Here is a 23,030-nt window from a genome sequence, read left to right on the forward strand (position 1 = left end):
CCTCAGCCCACCCCAAAACAGTGGCCAAGAGCATCCCAAATGGCGGACAAAATGCACAACAAACATGCAAGTCAAAGAGGCCCAAAGCTAAGGTATAACAAAGGGGCATTCTACTACCACTACCCCAAGCAAGCATGGCATGAACCATACAACCAAAGACAGAATTTTAACATGCAAAATAAGCCCCAAATACCCCTGATATGGCAGCCCCAAAGCCTCAAACATAGGACTATGCACAATGACCTATTCGTAGTCATGAAAGGCCAACTCTCCGAGGCATGAATGAGATGATAAATGGAGACATGTGAGCATGATATAGGGACTGAAATAGCATGTTAAATGGTGCCGAATGATGATAATAAGCTTATGCTAAGCATGTTAGTGACCCATGCAACCGAGGCTTACAAGCCAAAATGCAAAACCACCATATCAAGCATGCCAAACATGACAAAATCGATGGCCAACAGACCTTAAGCATGACAAATCATGGCCAAAAGCTTCAATAAGCTAAGCCAAATCATGAAGATATACTAGGCTAAACACATGGCACATTTCTAGGCAAGATAAGGAATTACAAAGCAAGTATGAGATGCATGCTAAGGGCTACAAATCCAACCAAAGACAGAGATAAATCATGACTAATAGGCACCCAAAAACCCCTGAGATGGGACCAAAAACAACCAAGCATGCATGTTGCCTTTTTAAGCCAAAACAAAGGTAAAAGAAGGACAAAGGGGAGAGGGGTATCCCTCCCCTACACAAGACTTCAAAGTCACTCCATCACCACTAAAAATCCACTGGATTTCAGTGGTGAGAAGACCAACACAACAAAGTAAACAAAACTTAAAGAAAAGGGCACCAAAATAGGCCAAAAGAGGCCTAAGGGGAGGAGTTCGACCCCCAATGCCAAAACACCCTTAATGAAATATGTTAACCACAAAAATACAAGAATTTTTCATGTTATACACAAAGCCTAAATCAGCATGCAAGATAGGTAGAAAACTAGTGCAAGATTGGGGAAACTAAAGCAAATGTCTCACCCTTGAAGAAACCTTGAAGAACAGATGATCCAACCACTCTCTACTGATCAAAATCAGTCCAAAACCTCAACAAACAACCCTCAATGCCTCTCAATCTCGGGGCAAAGTGTAATGGTGTGTGTATTAGTGCAAAAGTAAGGTCAAAATGCACTTTTAGGCTTCCAAACACACCCTAAGGATGAAAGAGAGGGAGATATAGAGAGAAAGGGTGATATATCAGATGTATAGATATAGGAGCTCTGGTTTTTTATTCAAAAGTTCTAACCCTTTACAATGGTGGAGGGGAGCTCCTTATATAGGCAAAGGCCAAGGTTCTAGGCTTCTCCAAGAAGCTAGATGAAAGGGGCCAAGGGTGCAAAGGAGTCTTGGCTTCTTGGAGAAGCTAAAACAGCTGGCCAAGCTTCTCCAAGAAGCTTGGCCAAAGGGTTCAAGCTTCTAGAAGGAAAGGGGGTTCAAAGGTTCACACCAGCCAAAAACTGCACGGGGGGGAGTGATGGTGCATTCCAGCTGGCACAGCTGGCATGCACCATGCCTCAAGGGTGCAAAGGAGTCACACCGGCCAGCAAAAGAGGTCGCCGGCAAAATAAAGTGCCGGTCGGCCAAATATAGTGCCGACCGGCCATTGGTTTTAAGGAACCATGGCCGGTGGCACCCATAAACAGCCGGTGATGCTAGGGGAAGGCCGGTGGAATGTGGGGATGGCCAATAAGCCATTCCCCGCCCTTCAAGGCAAAAACACAAGTGTTTGGTGCCAAAACCAAACACGGAACAGTCGAGTCAAGAGATCCTGAGGCAAGGCGCGCAGCCGAGACCTCCGGGAACTCGAGATGAACACAAGCACGGATGATCACCGAGTGCTCCAACGGTGACGTCCAAGTCTTGAGGACGGTCAAAAATGGGGTGTCTACAATCGTCCTGATTAAGATCTACTCTGCTAGGGAGACCAAGATCTACTTTTACTCTACCATGGTACCAAAATTTTTTTGAACAAATCTATGATTTTTTTTTGAAAAATCTTGATCTTTATATATATATATATATGGATTCAGATCTGATTTTTTTTTTAACATATTTAAATGTTTTTTTTTAGACATTTTAGCTCACAAATTTGTTGAATAGTGTTAGATCTGAATAATGTTAGATCTGAATAGCGTTAGATTTTTTTTTTCTTTTTAAACATTTCAGCTCACAAATTTTTAGATTTGAATAGTGTTAGATCTGGAAGAAGATGATCTTATTGTGATGTTATGTATCTCACAAATTGTGTTTAGATTTGGATCTGGGTTTTGTTTGAATAGGTTTTCATTCACTGATTTTGATTTGGATCTCACAATTGTTGAATAAGTCTTCATTTGGATCTGTGTTTTGAATTTGGATCTTCATTCTCTGATTTTTATTTTTATTTTTAGCCAGGGAATTTTCAGGGTCGGGGACGGTGATAGGTTCCTCGTTAGGGATCGTGGACGGGGACGGGGGAATTTGCACCATTGGGGATCAGGGACGAGGGATGTGATCTCTGCCATTGCCTCGGCCTGTTGCTGTAGACACCCCATTTTTTATCACCCTTAAGACTTGGGTGCCTCAGATTGATCTCTCGATGATGAAAGATATGTTGTACAAACGTTCGAATTCTTCAGCAAGAAAAGCTTCTAAATCCCAACCTTACACCCCATTTTGGACCAAAACCATTTTAGACCTTAAAACCCTTTCTTTCAAAATATTTTTGAAAATGTTTCTACGATGTTCTGAGGCTCGCATTTCGTTTAAAAGTTGCACTTTTCGATAAATTGAGCAAGGACAAAGTGGAAATAAATGGAAGAGAGGTGAACTCTTTGAAAAATATTTAAAAACATCTTCTTGATAGATTTGGAGTTGAAAAAAATAGGAGGGGAGGGAAGAAAACTAGTTGGGGAAATTGTTGAGCATAAAATCGGTAAGAGAGAATTGAGCAGCATTCACTAAATCAGGCATATCTTTTTGTACACTTAGAGTTTAGTTGTGAGACCATCACCATTGGAAATTGTACTTCTGGGGTTTCAATTTAGACTCAAGAAATTAATAAAATCGAGTCCGGATGAGGAAGATATGACCGTTTAAAGTTAGGCATCAATCCGGTTAAGATAGAAATGAGAAACATTCACTAAAATAGGCATACCTCTTTGTACACTTAGAATTTAGATGTAAGGCTACCACCATTGGAAAGTAGACTTCCGGGCCTTCAATTTAGACTTAAGAATAACCTAAAACCGAGTTTGGATGAAGGAGATACGCCCATTTGAAGTCGGGCTTGGAAGCAGATTTTCTATGGCCGGCATATCACTATTGGTGGCCGACAATTCACACTTCTGGCCTGCCGACAACTGGAGAAAAACACCGATATTTTTGGCTATCTGTCCCCCAAAAGCTCCAGCTATTCCAGGCATGATATTTTCAACCTGAGGGGTTGTTTTTCTATATATAAGGGACCTTCCTTCATGGTTTAGGGTTAAATTTTTTTCCAAAAGTTCCAATTCTTGAAATTCTTTCTCTATCTCTATCTTGCAACCTATACACCCTCTCTCTACACTTTCTAAACCAATATTGGAGCTCTCCTTGTTAAGATTATTAAGTCCAAATTTCAGCCATTGAGAGTGAGAACTTGTTAGTTTGTGAACAAAAGTGTTATTCCTCTTCAAGAGGTATAATTTTGAGCATCTTTACACTACTTATTTTCTATCTTTTCTTGCTGATTTTGAACTGTTTTTCAACTATTTTTATGGGTTGAAGCTTGTGGTTTAAGGCTATTAAAGGTAGAGGGGTTAATCACCCTTTTTTGAACCTTATTCTCTAAGCCTTTACACTCATATTTCCCATCTCGTCATCAAATTTTTTTTAGCTTTTTACCAATGATTTTCAGAGGTTTTTAGAGGCTAAAAAAGTGGTTTTGAAGTCCCAAAAATGGAGGGGTTAGCCATCCCTCCTTTGGCTTGTTTACTCGCTTAAATTGCTCCATGGTTTAGCTTATTGTTTTAGCTACTTTTGTCTTCATTCCAGCATATTTTTGTACTGTTTTTGGACTATCTAAACTCTAAAATTTTGGGCTGAAACTTGTGGTTTAAGGCCAATAAGGATGGAGGGGTGGCTCACCATTCTTTTTACCTAGCTCCCAAGGCCTTTACCCTTGTGTTTCCCACCTTGTTATCATCTTTTTTTGAGATTTTAAATACTAAATTTTAGAGTTATTTTAGTGGCTAAAAACACTTTTCGAAGTCCAAAATTAGAGGGGTTAGCCTTCCCTCCTTATATCTTGTTCACTAGCTTACATAGCTCTATATTTTAGCTTATCATTCTAGCTATTTTTGTCTTAATTCCAACATGTTTTGGGACTTATTTAGCACTATTTTAGAACTGTTGTTAAGTGTTCATTGCATTTAAGCCTTCTATTGCATACTTGTAGTGTAATTGTCCTCATGAGTTTGGTGTTTTAGGCATTGGACACTACCTTATTTGAGTTGATTGCATTTATTTATGGCTTTCCATACTTGTGATCACTCTTAATCACCTTTGCAACCTCCCCCCTTTCTTGACTTTTGTTTTGCTTTGAAAGTGGTTTCACACTACTTGATTGTTTAAGCATGAGATTGAGGTGTCATACTTAATGGTTTAATCGCTTTGGGGGTTCATTACCAACAATATGATATCTCTTTCATGCCTAAAACAACTCTTAGTTTGAGCCCTTTTTCCATTAGAGGACTTAAATTCACCCTTTGGACTCAACTGACTAAAGAATGGATGGTAATCTAAAATGGAATAATAAAATTGAGGCTAAAAAATGATACAAGATAATAACTTGTTTGGGTTCAATCGGACGTTAATTGAACACTTGAGTTTCGAGTCATTTCATACTCATTAGTGATGAAAACGGTTCAAGATTTATTGTCAACCACTTCCCTCAATCTTTCAGGATAGGGAGGTGGTTTTGAGAGTCTTGTTTTGTTGCATTTATTAAACTTGCACACTTTGGTTCTTAAGCCATCATGCAATGAAATTGCATCCATTGATGATTTGTGAACCAAGCTTACTACTCCTTTGAGCTGTTCATGATAACGAGGGGTAAATTGTGCAACCAAACCCTTGAGAATACACTGTCTCTGCTCTATTTGCTCTTTATTGCAGCGGGACAACCCAGTCAGCAGTGGCCGGCAGGCCATCATCAGTGGACGGCAGGCCCTCTGCCAGCCACCAGTGCAAAATTTAGTAGTGTACTTCCCTAACAAAACGTAGTTGGTCTGGAGGTGGAAATCAATGAAAGTGATCTACTGTGCAATAAAGGCATTTGGCAGCAGAAACAGGGGTTTTTTCGGGTGGAAAGTCCGCACATGCATGAGCATTCTCATTTCCCGAGGAAGTGTAATTAGAGTACTTAATTTAGTTACTTCATTTTGTAATTAATTAGTTGTAGCTAATTAATTTTGTAAAGTGTTGTAATTAATTAGTTAGAATAGCTAATTTATCTCGTGTTGTAATCATTTTAATTAGCTAGAATAGTTAATTAGTTTGGTTTGTAATAATTAGCTAAGTAGTTTAGCTATTTATTCATTTCATTGTTGTAATAGTTAATTAATTAGTTTAGCTTTAATTAGTTAGCTAGTTAGTTCATTCGAACCCTCTTGTGTGAAGGCGCAATGTTGTAATAATGTGTATATTTTCTAACCCCACATCTTTCTCCCTTTTATTTACTAGCTTATGATGGTTAGTTTAGGGACATCAAGTTTTATTTAGCATATCTCATGTTTGCATTCACTTGTATTACATGCACCGAGACTCGGTTCATCATTCTAACTTGCATTGTTGGTTTAAACATTCTTTGAATACGTGTTTAGACCGCATGCTATCAAATTGATTCATATGCCATATTAGTAGCCGAGCCTATTTAGATTGCATATCACATGTGTTGCATTAGTCATATTTCATAATTAGGAATCATGCATTTTTCTAACTAGTTTCTCTTTTGGCTTGGAGTACTAGGTGAGCCTTTACTCGCTTTAGCATATTGCATGAGTGTGATGTTGCCATGTTTAGCATGCTTGCCATGAGACTAATTACTTAAATGCTATAAACAGCTTGAATGCTTGTGGATGAAGTCTAATTGCTTGAATTGGAATAATTTGAGTAATGTTCATATGCGATCACTTTTCAAGTGGTACATATTTGAAACTCTTTTCAAAACAAACATGAATCAAGTGTTCAAATTCTTGCAAGTTAGTCTATACTTGTGTGTGTGCACATCACATAGTAAATAATGTAAATAAGATTCATATCATGATTAATAGAGACTGATCTTTGATCGAGCGAGCAGGGGTGCTCAATTCATGACCTTTCCCTCTCGTACCCAAGTTCCCGAGCCGAGACAATCCTGGTGATGACGGACACGTGGCCTTTGGCACGAGTCATGGGTTTTCTAAATTTTTTCAAAAATATTTAGGTGGCGACTCTATATCTGGCAAAACAATCTATTTTTGGCAATTTGATTTAAAATCGATTTTCCAAAAGATTTGCCGGATTGGGACTCTTTGGTATTTATCTATTTCACATTGCACTTGTGAGATCAAATTTAGAACCGCGGGAGTTCGATACTGTAGGGCTAGTTCGTCTTCCGAAAGGGGGCACGAAAAAGTCGAGCTACAGTTGCCATTCCTAGTCCACCGACCATCACAGTTTTACCTTTATGGTCTCTCAAAAAAAACCTCACATAGTTGAGGATAGGCTATTCCATATATGGTTGGCTAGACTATTAGTATCTATCCAATATGGGACTGGGTATCCCACATGTTGAAATCGAAATTGAATACACGTTGTATATGCATTCTGTATTTGGTTTTTTTTTTTAACATAAAACTTGATTTTTTTTTGCCTATTATCAATAATTTCTTAAATTTCATGCATTTTTTTAATATATATAGTCTGAATGATTCCATGCATTTTATTTGTGATTTCATGTTGCCTGATCGTTTTCTCAAATTCTTATAAACAAAACACTTGAACTCACATGTTTTTCTCTCTAAATCCTTGTTGCAGGTTAAGAGAGAAGACCATTATTGCTACTGTAACTTGTGATAATGTTGGAATAATGAAGTGGGGGTTAAGGTAGACATTGACAAAGTTTGGGCTAATATTTGATAATATTGTTGTATAAGTAGATTGAATGGCTGTGATGTGGTACTATTTGTGATGTTGGCTTGGCTGTGTACTCGGTTCTACTATGTTTTATGTTTATTTTATTGATTTTTTTCTTTTTATCATTAGACATAGAGAGAGTGGATTCATTCATATGTTAGACCACGCACAAAGAAAAGCATGCCTGAGTGTTATTATTTAAATTAATATTACTCACTACTTATGATCTACTCTCCAACTATTTATATCACTTAAATATTTTGTCAAAAATCTTTACTTTCTACGGATCTTTATGTGTCATGTAATTCTAATGTTATTTCAAATATGATGAATTATACATATATATACACTAGCGGCCGGGCATATGCCTTGTGCAAATTCAAAAAAAGTATTTCGTTTTTTATAAAAATGATTATACATCACAAACTCATTTAAAAAACAGATAGAGAACACTTAGAATTTTGATATAAACAAAGAAAAATAATAATTCTTGAAAAATTAGTACTCTTTTTAAAACTACAAACCCAAAATTCTTAGAATACTTACAGTCAAAAAGATTTAATATACATCAAGAAAAATAAACAATTACATTAAAATATTTTTGATATAAACAAAGTAAAATAATAGTCAAATTTTCCCCCAAAGAACTCGACAACATAATGAAACTTTTTATCTTTTTTTTTTTAATTTTTTAATGAAGAAAATAAAAAGTATAATTAACATTAGTACACACAAAATACAAACTCAAGACTCTTAGAACCCTTATAATCAAAGAGATTTATATAAAATATAAAATAGCTCTAACCAAAAAAAAAAACCAAAATTTTTTTTATTTATTTAAAAAAGGAGAGCGCTGATCGGCATGTAGACAGCTCAGAAGTAGTCCATGGTCCCAGCGAACTCTTCTCTATAAGTGATCTGAACAGCTGGGTTAGAACCGTTGTCTTGGCGGACAGAAGTCATGTCAGACCACTTTGATCTCCAGCTCAGGGGGACTCTACTATCTTCTTCGACTGAGTCCATATTTGAGTCCAATCAGGTAAGCAATCAAGGGTTCAGTGCTCAAATATTTGAGGAAAAAAAAATTATAGTACTCAATCCATATTCTACATACTAATAACATTAATGCAAATATATATATACTAGTGGGTGGCACACACGATGTGTGTGCAATTTAAATAAGTAGGAATAAAAAAAAATAATAATGAAATTAATATTATAATGTGTACTTAGCTTAAGTGGTATGAATTCTCATACTTAAACCCATGGTCATGGGTTCAAGCCTTGCCCATCTCTTTGTTTAACTTTTTTTTAAAAAATAAAAAATACTGTCACATGGCATGAGGAGAGTAAAGCTTCAGAAGATTCAGGACACCATAAGAGGTGTTCACTTTATAATAGTATATCTAGATAGATAGATAGATATATATATATTTCCCAGATGGAGGTAACCTGCAAATTTGAGGGGGAAAAATAAGCATGAACTAAATAGGGGAAAATTCAAAAACTTTTCAAACGTTTGAATTGAAAAATTGAGCCTTCCGCGAAGGCGTGTAGGGAACGTGGGTTATTTCTTTGTTTTTCTTTTAAATTCTTCTTTAGTATATCAAAATTGAATATTGGGTAGTTGATTAGGAAACATTTAGGGAAGAAACATAGTAAATGTAATATAATAGAATATATAATATATTAGAGTGTAAGCGGTTGCTTAAAATATAAATTTTAATTTTAAATTCATACCATATTTTTTATGTTATTTTAGTGATGAAAATATTCTTTAATAAGTTAAGTGAATAGTCTTACGTTCACGTCTTGTGTCTCTCTTTCTTTTAATTATTATTATTATTTATTTATTTATTTATTTTGGATAGATAAATTGAAACTTGGCGTAAAAAGAAAAAGTCACTTAGTAAAAGAAAAGAAAAAAATTCATGAATATCAAGTGAGATGTTGATTTTTATAATAGTATATAAATACATATAGATAATACAAAAATGCTAGAGATTTTAAAAAATTTATCAAAAATCCTACCGAATGTCTCACATGGATGTGAAACCCACATGAGACCCACATTGTGTGAGTTCCACACCCATGTGAGACATTTGATAAAAAATTTGGTAGAATTTTTGGGGTCTCTAGTATTAGTCCAGATAATATTTGTTATGTGAACATAAGTATGAGGTAATAAAAGGTAGAAATACATAAATATCATTTCGGTTCCCTATATACTCCTTGTTCAGAGAGCCCTATTGGGTAACCCAATTACTAGAAATGGCAACGGGACGGGGCGGGGCGGGGCCAGGGATCACACTGTCCGTCCCCGGCCTCGATTCCCGAAGGGAAACCTATCACCGTTCCCGTCTCCGCTCCCTAACGGGGATTAGGTTTCCCTGATCCCGAAATTCCTCGGACGAAAAAAAAAAAAAAAACCCAAATAGAAAGGGAGAGAGATCAACAACAACATCAACATCACAGAGAGAGAGAGAGAGAGAGAGAGAGATCTATCACAGTTCCCGTCTCCGCTCCCTAACGGGGATTGGGTTTCCCTGATCCCAAAATTCCTCGGACGAAAAAAAAAAAAACCCAAATAGAAAGGGAGAGAGATCAACAACAACATCAACAACAACATCATCAACATCACAAAGAGAGAGAGAGAGAGAGAGAGAGAGAGAGAGAGATCTACTCAGATCTGCCATGGCGGAGGGAACCGATGCTAGAGGAGGAAGAGGTAGCACTTAGCAACGATGTTCGGCGCTCTCTCCTCTCTCTCTCTCTCTCTCTTTGCTCGGAGGAGGAGAAAATGGCGCCCGTCGTCGGAGGTGGTGCCGATTTGGTGAGAGACGATGAGGACAAGAAAGAGATCAGAAACGGTGAGGAAGAGAGAGAGATGTGAGGAAGAGAGAAAGAGAGTAAAGGGAATAGAGAGAGAGAGAGAGAGAGAGAGAGAGGGTAGATATGAAATGAAAACAAAAAGATGAAATGAGAGAGAGAGAGAGAGGGTAGATATGAAATGAAAACAAAAAGATGAAATGAGAGAGAGAGAGAGAGAAACGAAACAGTTAATAAAAAAGTATATTATATATATATATATATATATCACTTCGGGGGACAAATGGGGCGGGGTCGGGCCAAGACCGGGGCTTGGGCACTTATCATCGTCCCCGGCTTGAAATTGATCAGGGATTGATTTTTGAATACCATCCCCGTCCCGTTGGGATATTTTCGAGGAAAACCCGTTCAAATCGGGGTCGGGGGATCAGGTCCCTGTCGGGTCGGTTTCAAATTGCCATCCCTAACAATTACCCAGACAGAGCAGGGCAATAAAATGTGGGAAAAATGCTTTTCAACTCTAATTTTTGAGCTTTAAAGCTAGTTTTAATGAGTTGGCAGCAGACCACACCTACGGTGATGTGATGTTTTGATCTTGATTTATGTAGTTTTTTTTTTTTTTCTCCTTAATATATCATTAATGCTCCATTAAAATACTAAAATTAGTGCTTTAAATCATTACTGAAAATGTGGTATACCCTTGTTGAATGGTCTGAATTAAGTAGCAAGTCCAAGCCTAGGCCCCCAATCTGACATGGATTGATTGTAGGGCTGGCCTGTCAGGCTCATTTATATAATAAAAGCCAAACACCTTTTTTTTTCAAAGGAAATTAATTGAAAAATCTTATTAGGAAGATGCGTGTACCAATAACTCCAATTTACTTTTAATTGCTATCACAAAATTTTATTTTTTATATTTTTTAGCATCGTTTTCTTAAAAAAGTGTTACTAATTGTTAGTTTTAGAGAAAGTTGAAAAAATTATCATAGAAATCGTCACTAATTGTCATTTTTTAGCAACAGATTTAGAAAAGGGCAAAAAAAAAAAAAAAAAAAAAAAGAAGTCACTAACACTTGTGAAACTTTTTGATCTATACAAACATGTACACAAGTCCTTGTAACAAGACTTGTGAGTAATTACCTCTTTTTTTTTTAAGCAAACCAACACGATTACCATACCCATCTCTTCTTTTTGCTTGAATTAGAATTTGTGTTCGGGCGGGTTAAGTCTTTGCCCAAGTCTAATTCAAGTTTTGGTGAGAGTTGTCTAACTCTCCCAAGACAATATAATAAGGGCAAATTATATCTGTAGACTCTATATTTTATCCTTTGTGTGGTTTCGGTCCTTACATTTTTAATTGGCTCAATTTTAACTCTTAATTTTATTTTATTTTTAATTTGGTACAATTAATAATGTTTTTTTAAAGAAAATTATCACTAGATTAGCTGAGATAAACAAACTGAATTGAGCAAGTTTCTAATTTTACACTTAAAAAATATGGCATGTGACACTTATATATGTATTTTCTATAAAAAAAAATAAATAAATAAAATGGTAAGAGTTGTAATCAATTGGATCAAATTGAGATAAAATCATAAATTCATGGTCAAAATCAAGTTTTTTAATTTGGTACGATTAATAATGTTTTTTAAAGAAAATTATCACTAGATTACCTGAGATAAACTAACTGAATTGAGCAAGTTTCTAATTTTACACTTAAAAAATATGGCATGTGACACTTATATATGTATTTTCTATAAAAAAAATAAAATAAAATAAAATGGTAAGAGTTGTAATCAATTGGATCAAATTGAGATAAAATCATAAATTCATGATCAAAATCAAGTTAATTGAAAATACAATGACTAAAATTACACAAGGAGTAAGATATACAGACTACCGTCGTAATTTTTCCAAATAATATTTTATTTTATTTTTTATTACATGTGTTTGATTAATATAGATAATTATTCTCTAACATATTACAAAATACAAATCGCTTGGGTACTCTTACAGGTAGTATTATACGAGAATAATGAATATTCACTTCAAACGAAAATTTCTTTTTCACTTTTTGTTGCCCTCTTCATCATGTTTTTATTTTTTATTTTATTTATTATTATTTTTTTTTGGGGGGGGGGGGGAAGAAAACCCCTCTTCATCTTTTGATGAGTTCCATTTGTTATTGTTGTCTTTTTGCTCATAAAATTATTTGGGATGAAGGATAGGTTCATTTTGTATGAGTAATGTTATACAATTTTTTTTAATATTATTTAAAATTCTCATTTAATTGATGTACAAACACTCATAAACCCAACAAGAAAGAGTCGTGTGAAAAAGCGAAGGTAAAAGTTGGATGTTAGGCAATGATCCAGGGAGTTTGAGAATGATCTACAGACTTCAAACTATAGATGTTTTACATGGTCATCAAACGGCTAGAGATTAATATGGCAATTCAACGTTTAAGATGAAAGTAGACTCAATAAAAAAAAGATAAAATGTTGGTTAGTTGTGCCAAAATGACATTTATACTATTATAACAATATTGTTATGATTTGATATTTTGGCAATGTATTATGTCAAATTATAATTTTGCCATTGTCAAAATGACAATTATTGTTGGAGATGCTTTTATAACGTGAAAAAAATAAAATGTATTTAAAATAAAAATTTTAATGGAATAAATAGATGTACGAGAAAAAATAATTAATTAATATATATAATACGTGGGTTGAATTTGTTGACCTAGTGACTTTTTTTTTATCAAAAAAAAAATTCTTGCAAAACGGGATGTTATTATAGGTGGAACCACAATTCAACCCGATGCAATCTGAGCTATTTCAAGTATGTTTGATTTTGTTTTTTATATAATTGGTTGGGTTCTAAATTCAAAAATCTAAAACCCATTAAGAGAAAAGGTAGGGATCATGAAAAAACTTTCATGAAAATGATCATGAAAGATTTATGACTCTTGGATTATCTTGATTAGTGTGTGGTGCTTTATTTCAAGTGTAATCCAAAGGTCATAAATCTTTCATGATCATTTTCATGAAAAAATTTTCATGATGCCTAGCATTGCTCACCGATTAATATTTGCTATTGTTGTCTCTTTGCTCATAAAATTATTTGGGATGAAGGATAGGTTCATTTTGTATGAGTAATGTTATACAATTTTTTTTATTATTTAAAATTCTCATTTAATTGATGTACAACACTCATAAAACCCAGTGAGAAAGAGTTGTGTGAGAAAGTGAAGGTGAAAGGTGGATGTTGGGCAATGATCTAGGGAGTTTGAGAATGATCTACAGACTTGAAACTGTAGATGTTTTTACATGGTCATCAAACGGCTAGAGATTAATATGTCAATTCAACGTTTAAGATGAAAGTAGACTCAATAAAAAAAGATAAAATGTTGGTTAGTTGTGCCAAAATGACATTTGTACTATTATAACAATATTGTTATAATTTGATATTTTGGCACTGTATCATGTCAAATTATAATTTTGCCATTGTCAAAATGATAATTATTGTTGGAGATGCTTTTATAACGTGAAAAAAATAAAATGTATTTAAAATAAAAATTTTAATTGAATAAATAGATGTAAGAGAAAAAATAATTAATTAATATATTTAATACAAGGGTTGAATTTGTTGACCTAGTGACTTTTTTTTATCAAAAAAAAAAATTTTTCTTGCAAAACGGGATGTTCTTATAGATGCTACCACAATTCAACCCGATGCAATCTGAGCTATCTCAAGTATGTTTGATTTTGTTTTTTATATAATTGGTTGGGTTCTAAATTCAAAAATCTAAAACCGATTAATATTTGTTATTGTTGTCTCTTTGCTCATAAAATTATTTGGGATTAAGGATAGGTTCATTTTGTATGAGTAATGTTATACAATTTTTATTTTTTTTATTTTTTAAAATTCATATTTAATTGATGTACAACACTCATAAACCCAATGAGAAAGAGTTGTGTGAGAAAGCGAAGGTGAAAGTTGGATGTTGGGCAATGATCCAGGGAGTTTGAGAATGATCTACAGACTTGAAATTGAAGATGTTTTTACATGGTCATCAAGCGGTTAGAGATTAATATGTCAATTCAACGTTTAAGATGAAAGTAGACTCAATAAAAAAAGATAAAATGTTGGTTAGTTGTGCCAAAATGACATTCGTACTATTATAACAATATTGTTATAATTTGATATTTTGGCACTGTGTTATGTCAAATTATAGTTTTGCCATTGTCAAAATGACAATTATTGTTGGAGATGCTTTTATAACGTGAAAAAAATAAAATGTATTTAAAATAAAATTTTTAATTGAATAAATAGATGTAAGAGAAAAAATAATTATTTGATATATATAATACGAGGGTTGAATTTGTTGACTTAGTGACTTTTTTTTATCAAAAAAAAAAAAATCTTGCAAAACGGGATGTTTTTATAGGTGGAACCACAATTCAACCCGATGCAATCTGAGCTATCTCAAGTATGTTTGATTTTGTTTTTTATATAATTGGTTGGGTTCTAAATTCAAAAATCTAAAACCAATTAATATTGATTCCGTTTTGGATTCTACCTCGATCCAATCCAACTCATACATACTCCTAGTTTGTAACGCCCCACTTTTATTACTTGAAATCATTACCGTATTCATTAAATTAATTCAATTTCAGAGATAACATGCGGAAAACTCTTTACATCGACAAATGATAATAAATAACAATTCCCTCATCCGAATGCAAATTAAAATGCAACATGAGTGTAACTAAGTAAATTGCATGTAGGCTTACATCATTAAAAGTAAAAGAAAGGGTTTAACCCTTTTACATCAACGGCATTCCGTCTACAATTAAAAGGCCCCGTGGCCAACAGGTAAAGAAGATCCAAGACCTTGAAACACATCTCGATGTTCACCTGAAAAAGGATTAGCAACATGGAATGAACATAAAGTCCAGTAGAGATCTCAACATGATCCTAAACAATAACAACTTACAGATAGTTATGATTATGAATGCTTATTCTCATACTAGAATAATAATGTGACGGTTTATATAGAAATTCACATATATAAACACTTTTCTCAAAATCAATCATTTCTCTAAAAAATATAAGCAATTCACCTTTTTTTCCTCTTGTTACCCTTTTTCCCAAAATTCATGACAATGACAAATTCTAGAAAAAATCATTTCACCAAGCCCATTACTTTTTCTCCCACTTCCCTTACTTACACCAGATTTGCCCTTTTCAAAACATGTTCACAAATACCCAATTTCTTTCACACTTTCCAAAATCTCAAAATAGTATTTATGTCTGTTCCCAACACAGTCATGTCTATACATATGTACCTTTAGTACAAAAAGAAACAACAACTTATCAACAAGTATGTGATCAACAAATGAGGCAACTCGGCCTTTCAAAACTGTAACCATCGTAACCCATAACATACTCAGATACACTGAGACAATGATGATAAAAAGCTCTGTTTTACCTACCATAAGCACAGTAAGTTAAGGATACGCCTTTCCACAAATGACATGCCAAGTTCTCCAGACACAAGCTGAAAGGTACTGGTACCTATGCCAAGTTCTCCAGACACAAGCTGGAAGGTACTGGTACCTCTGCCAAGTTCTCCAGGCGCTAGCTGGAAGGTACTGGTACCCCTCATTCTAAGTGCGGTATATAGCACCAATCATTTCAACACAACAAAGTATAACCAACAAGTGTAATGCATACACATAAGTTATTCAAAAACGTCCAACTAACACAAGTGTAATGCATACACATAAACTATTCAATAATGCCCAACTAACACAAGTGTAATGCATACACGACAGCTCAACACAACAATGCCATCCTCCACCGATGACCAAGTACAAAGTCTCTAGATGTATGTATTCAACACACTTACTTAAATAACTCAACTTTCACGAGGTTCTAAACCCAACAACAACAATAGTAAGATAGCTAAGGACCAAACCCCCAAATGTACGTATTCAACACACATAATATCATAATTCAATTTCTAGGTTTATTTTCGAAAGTCACATAGTATTATCATTTCATTTTCCATTTTCAAAATCAACTTTCTCAATTTCCAAGTTAGCATGCTCCACTCTTTATTCCAGTCCATTCTTTTCATTACACAAAACCAATCCCATGAGTAATAAAGCCATAACCCATCTCAATTCAATATGTTCATTTCAAAATAGCCCCAATGCCATAGTTAATCCCTTTGCCATTAACACTTTTACACAACCCATAATAACAATAATAATTTACAAACATTGTTCCACTTTCCTCACTTTTAATTCACCTAGTCAAAATGTAATTTAGGGCTTTTTCTCCTCCTAACTTAGACATGCTAGATTACTCTCCAATTTGCCCAAACCACAATCAACTTTAACAATCTCAATCCCACACAACCAACCCTAGGTTCCCTTTCATGATTTTCATGTAATACAAAACTACCACACATCTATCTATAGATGGAGTATTGAAAAGGAACAAGGAAATTCCTACCTCAAATGGGGAGCTCAAGGAGAAGAATAGAGAAACTCGAAAGTCTTTCAAACCCAAACTTTTTCGGATCAAAACGTAGCCCACGCGAAACTCTACCCTTTTTACAAAGGGACTAGGATAGAAGAGCTATAGATCAGGAGTATTTGTAGAGAGAAGGTGTGTAGAGAGAGAGGAGCAGCTGGATCTAGGGTTTGAATGAAGAAGATGATGAAAAAGTAATGTGCAACACGTTGCTGCAATCTGATATACTCTGGGCTCGCTCGAGCGAAGGAGTGGTCGCTCAAGCAACCAGACACAACAAAACATCATTCAAGCACAAGAAACGTCGCTCGAGCGAACAATGCGAAGCTTCAGCTCTACAACCCAGAAGCACGCTCGAGCACAAGAGTTCTCACTCGAGCAAAGAAACATGAAACATACAGCTCACTCGCTCGAGCCAAGGAAAGCTCGCTTAAGCGAAGAGAGAACCAGACCAAGCTCGCTCGAGCAAAGATGCAAAAACCCAAGGCTTGCTCGAGCAACAAAAGCTTTGCTCGAGCGAAGAAGCCAAAACTTGGGCAGCAATCACTTGACCCAACTCACAACCAACCTGTTCCAACTCACCCAACACATCCCAAAACTCAAATACAAGAAATTAAAGGATGAAAACAAGATACAGATATCAGCACGTAATTCGGAACTCGAGTCCGAAATACCACAAAGGATAGGGAAAAACCCGGATCGCTATAACTTCCCCTCCTTAAAGAATTTCGTCCCCGAAATTAGGAATACAGCAAAAACACAAGGCCAACCGATCACATAGGACTCAATACCCGAGCACTTAGGAAAGAAACTATTCTCTCAACAAACCTTCGGTTAACTCTCACAAAAGAAGGGGCTTACCAAGGAAACGCGTCCCAAATGACAACACTTTGGCACAATAAGCTTCAACAATACCAAACCCTTCCTGAAACAAATCACCAAAACACCCGACTAGCGCTCCAAGCTAAGTCACTACTCAACATTCGTAATTCCAAATAAGACAACCATACCAAATCTTTTGTATAAATATAAAGAAAATCATTCTCTAGTTCATGAAGCATTTCTAAAAGATATTCAAATTTTTAACATTTACAATCAAAATAAAATTTTGCATCTTCCATTTGGAACCTAAAAGTTTTGTAAACATCTTTCACAAATATGGTGTTACTCAAAACACATAACCATCCACAATATAATTGCCAAAGACTACTCATTGTAATTCCTCATACCATTTAAATTAATTCAAATCCTCAACATTTCCTCTTTAACAACGCCCTTAGAAGGCCATAACACTAGGAAAAATTCATTTCCAATTCCTTTCCAATATAACAATCGGTGAACTTCTATCGTCATCCAACAGCACCCATCACTCACACGGTGATGCCACAACCAACATAAAATATAACATTTCTATATTAACAGTTAAAAGAAATAACGATTGTGCTATCAACACAACAAGGCACAAGAAATTCATGATTTTGCAATTTCATTCCATTATAATCATTATCAGAAATTATCAGCTACACGCGCCAAATATATATGCAAACGAATAATCTACAACATGTTACCCCAATCCGGGGTTTTTCATTGATTCAAAACAATTCTCACACAAGCTTCCCGACTACATATACGAGACTCAAAGTCCGCAAAAAAAAAAAAAAAAAACTTTCCAAGGCATTCATAATCTGACAGCCTATATACACAAACCCAAGCTTTCCTCAAGGTGTCCAATGCCAACCAAAACCCGATATCAATAAGCTGACTAACCAACTCGACAAACCTCTACACTCGATAAACCAAACACTGATGTGTTACTCAACACCATTTACTCCAAAAATGGAGTTCCACGCACAAACCCACATATTTTAGAATCCCACCGGATTTCTCAAGATCAAACCACACCATCATTGTTTCTAAGGAAATCATCACCCCTATGCCTACATAGTAAGCCTGCTTTTCCACCTCAAACTCAGGACCGACATGGTCAACCTCAATCACACAATCCCTAATATAGAAAATAATTTTGACCAATGCTACCTTCGTTACCCGAGGACACAAACCGTTCCTCATTCCAAAGAATACTTCTAGCATCTACTCATGAAATTCTTCTCCTGCTCATAACTGCACTCAATATCTAATAACACCACTAACCCATTTCACCCACACATAGTTACCAATTTATGACAAGTCAAAATACGTACACTACCCATATTCATAGCTGATGCAGTCACAGCGAACTCATTAACCAACAAACCTAAAGCACTAAACAACACACCAGTACCATTCTTGCTAACCCGAGATACAAATTTCACACTCCCATAGACATCCTCACATAACTTTGCCAATACCACACAACTCTCGAAACCACCACACCAAACACATTAACCCATGGATTCCCCATTCTTAACAAACAACTTTCAAACTGAACAAGGCTCACCGGCCATCACATAACTAACTCAAAGTCTAATACAAAATATACGACAACACTAGGATCATCAATCCCATTAACAGCTTCTCAATATATATATAAAAGAGAGTTCGAGATTTAATACATGCCCTCAATACATGAGGATAACAAACAACAACAGTATATATATATATATATATGCAATACATAATCATGATGTCTCAACATCCAACCGTACACCGGTCAACAACAAAAAGATTCACATAATACATCACCGGCCTCCAATACAAAAGTCCCTCTCCAGGGTAGTACCATAGTGTTAGCTAATAAGTCGCCCCTCGCGAGGCTCTCGAAGCCTGGCCTACTCGTTTCTGATACCGATAACGCCCCCAACTGGACGGGTATGACTGAGTCTGACTAGGTTCTGAAACACTCGAAGAATTCACACGCAAAGGGCATAAACGTCTAACATGGCCCAGCTAAGCACAATCAAAACAACCAGCAGACCCCCTACTCTGAGACTGGCCTGAAACCTGAACCTCTCTGGACCTCCCAACAGAAAAGTTCGAAACCCCTAACGAAGAAAAGGATTTAGCCTGGGACTGAGCATGCGCTCGCCTCCACCTCTTACTAAGCCTAGAGTGCTTATGAACCGTTGGAGTTGCCGAGATGGCCTCCTCCCTAACCCGACCAACACTCATAACCATGGCCTCCACATGGGCCGCTGCCTCGACTAGACTATAATAATCCTTCCAAAGGGATCCAGCTACTTTCTCCCGGATATCGATACACAACCGTCTTTCAAACTCATAACAACAACGCTCCTCTATTGCCACCTACTCTGGAGCAAAAGTTATGTAATTTGTTAAGTCATGTGTAGTGGTTTAGAAATCTCATTAAAAAGTTAAAAAATCACTAACGTAATTTGTTATCAACTAAAAAAATTAAATGTAAGATCAACTTTTTTGTTCACAAAAAATGTAATTTTTTTAGCAACTTTTTAAATACATTAATTTTCTCATCTCTTAAAATTTTCAAAAAATTACAACAACAACAACAACAACAAAAAAGGGGGGGGGGGGAATTTCGTTTTACTCCCTTATGGTTTGGCTCATGCGCAGACTGTCCTCTGCTCATTTTCAAATAACCACATAGTCCCCTTATGATTTGTGAATTAAAATGCATTGTTAGACATTCCCTTCAATTTAACAGCAAATGGGAAACGCTGTTAGATATAAGAAGATTATATGCTTATTTTTAAATTTTAAGGGAATGTTACATATAAAATAAAGCACGAGGAGTTAAAGTGTATTTTGCCTCCCAAATAAATAACTAAAATATCCGTAGTTTACAAACTTAGGTTATCTATATATAAGGAGTATTTTAGTCTTTTTCATTAACTTGTTAACGAGTCTAACTGTGTATTTTATTCCACAAATCACGAAGGGATTAAATGGTTATTTCCAAATAAGAGGAGTAATTCGTGCATGACTGAAATTATAAGAGGTAAAGTGAAATTTGTAACAATAAAAAATAAAAATACAAAAACAAAAAAAAACTCCAATTAACGTAGCACTTAATAATATGGGGGGGGGGGGGAAGAAATCTAAATTAGTAATTTTTTTTATTAGGCTAGATCCACCTAGGTAGTCATTTGCATACCTACTAAGTGTTAGAGTGTTAGGAATCGAAAATTCGTAACAAGGATATGCGAAACAGAAAATAGTAAATACGAAAGATAAATAAATTGAATCAATCATAACACTACTAGAAAAAACACTTTCCGTGACGAACATGTTTGGTCGCGAAAAGTACCATATTTGGTCGCTAAAACCTTTTCGCGACCAAAATACGTTGGTCGCGAGTTGGTCGCTAAAGCCTCGTGACAGATAGTTTTCTGCGACCAAAAAAGCCTTTGGTCGTTAAAAGTGACTATTCGCGACCAACTTTTTTGGTCGCGGAAAGTCCAATTCATATTAGCCAAAAGGGAACTTTTAGCGACCAAAAAAAGTGACCATTGGCGACCAACTTTTTTGGTCGCGAAAAGTCCAATTCATATTAGCCAATAGGGAACTTTTAGCGACCAAAGATAAGTTGGTCGCCAAAAGTCAGCGCCTTGACCCAAAAAAATTAATTCTTTTGCGCTACCTAAGACTTGAACTCCTGACCAAGGAGTCACCATGCACCAAATCCACTTTGCCAATACCTGCTTCTTGTTCACATTTGGTAGAGAAAATATATAACCCATAAAAATTGGGTTATATATTATTTTATAAAACTTTTAATGCCTAAACAGAAAAATAGCATGTAATTACAGTAGTATCCATTTTTTAAAAAAATTATCCCGCCATAACTTTCTGCGACCAAATTTTTTTTTTGGTCGCCAAAGGGTAATCTTCCGCGACCAAAAAAGCCTTTGGTCGCCAATAGTATACTTTCCGCGACCAACTTTTTTCTTTGGTCAGCAAAGGGTAATCTTCCGCGACCAAAAAAGCCCTTGGTCGCCAATAGGTATACTTTCCGCGACCAACTTTTTTTTTGGTCGCCAAAGAGTATACTTTCCGCCACTAACATTTTTTTGGTCACCAAAAGGTATACTTTCCGCGACCAAAAAAGCCTTTGGTCGCCAAAGGGTATACTTTCCGCGACCAACATTTTTTTGGTTGCCAAAAAATGATCTTCCGCGACCAAAAAAGCCTTTGGTCGCCAATAGGTATACTTCCCGCGACTAACTTTTTTTTTGGTCGCCAAAAGGTGATTTTTCGTGACCAAAAAATTGTGGTCGCCAAAAGTTAGATTTTAGTCGCAGAAAGTGGACTATTTGCGACCAAAAAAAATAGGTGGTCGCCAAAGGTGTTTTTTCTTGTAGTGTAAATATAAGAATACAAGAATTTATGTGTTTCTTCCTTGAATAAACTTATGTCTATAGTCGCTGTAGATTTACCATGTTGAAAAAATGATTACAACTTTCTCTTAGGAGTGTTCGCTATTCGGTTGCGGTTGGAAAACTTCAAATTCGCTATTCGTTCACCGAATTGGAGGATTGAAAAAAATCAATCTGGATTTATTCGCCAGATTGACGGATGTGAATTGAGCAGATTAGTGGATTGATAGATGGATGCGAATCGGTTTGGCGGTTTAAATTTTTATAAATTTTGAACATAATACAACAACTTGTTAACATTTTTTTTTTTTTTTTTATAACAATCCAACTTAACATTACCAAAAGATTATTAAGTAAATTGTCAAATACCAATAATAAATACGTATAAAAAATATATGTATTATTAAAACTATTTCATTATTTTTTTATTAAAAAAATATATAATTTGATTTTTTTTTAAAATTATAAAATTAAGCCTTATATTTTTAACACAAAAATATCAAATATTAATACTTGCATTTGATAAAAAGATTTCCAAATTAAAAACACAACAGAATATCTAAATTCTTATTCAATTGAAAATACAAACATAATATCTAAACAAATTGAACATACAAAATCTTGTAAATTACTAGTGGTGTTCGTGATTTGGCAGTTCGGTAGCGACCAAAGAAATCTCAAATCCGTCATTCATCCAAAACTAGGAGGATTGAAAAAAAATCAATCCACAACCGTCTGCTCGTCATCATGTATCACTACAAGAAAAAACACTTTTGGCGACCACCTATTTTTTTTGGTCGCAAATAGTTCACTTTCTGCGACCAAAATTTAACTTTTGGCAACCACAATTTTTTGGTCGCGGAAAATCACCTTTTGGCAACCAAAAAAAAGTTGGTAGTGAACAGTATACCTATTGGCGACCAAAGGCTTTTTTGGTCGCGGAAGATCACCTTTTGGCAACCAAAAAAAAAGTTGGTCACAAAAAGTATACCCTTTGGCGACCAAAAAAAAAAGTTGGTTGCGGAAAGTATACTATTAGTGATCAGAGGCTTTTTTGGTCGCACAAGATTACCCTTTGGCGACCAAAAAAAAAAGTTGGTCGCGGAAAGTATACTATTGGTGACCAAAGGCGTTTTTGGTCGCAGAAGATCACCTTTTGGCGACC

At 35.4% G+C, this 23,030-nt stretch overlaps 1 pseudogene across 1 annotated transcript in view; it reads left to right on the forward strand.

The window, feature by feature from the left end:
• The window catches only part of LOC114312419 (receptor-like protein Cf-9 homolog pseudogene), a 64,682-nt pseudogene extending 57,365 nt beyond the window's left edge, over positions 1-7,317 (forward strand). The window contains exon 2 of the transcript XR_014349457.1: positions 7,098-7,317. The product of XR_014349457.1 is annotated as a receptor-like protein Cf-9 homolog pseudogene, transcript variant X2 (transcript). The remainder of the gene's footprint in view (positions 1-7,097) is intronic.
• Positions 7,318-23,030: the final 15,713 nt, after the last annotated feature.

Source organism: Camellia sinensis, chromosome 13 (genome assembly GCF_055761805.1).
Source record: "Camellia sinensis isolate YWXY chromosome 13, ASM5576180v1, whole genome shotgun sequence".
Lineage (NCBI taxonomy): Eukaryota > Viridiplantae > Streptophyta > Magnoliopsida > Ericales > Theaceae > Camellia > Camellia sinensis.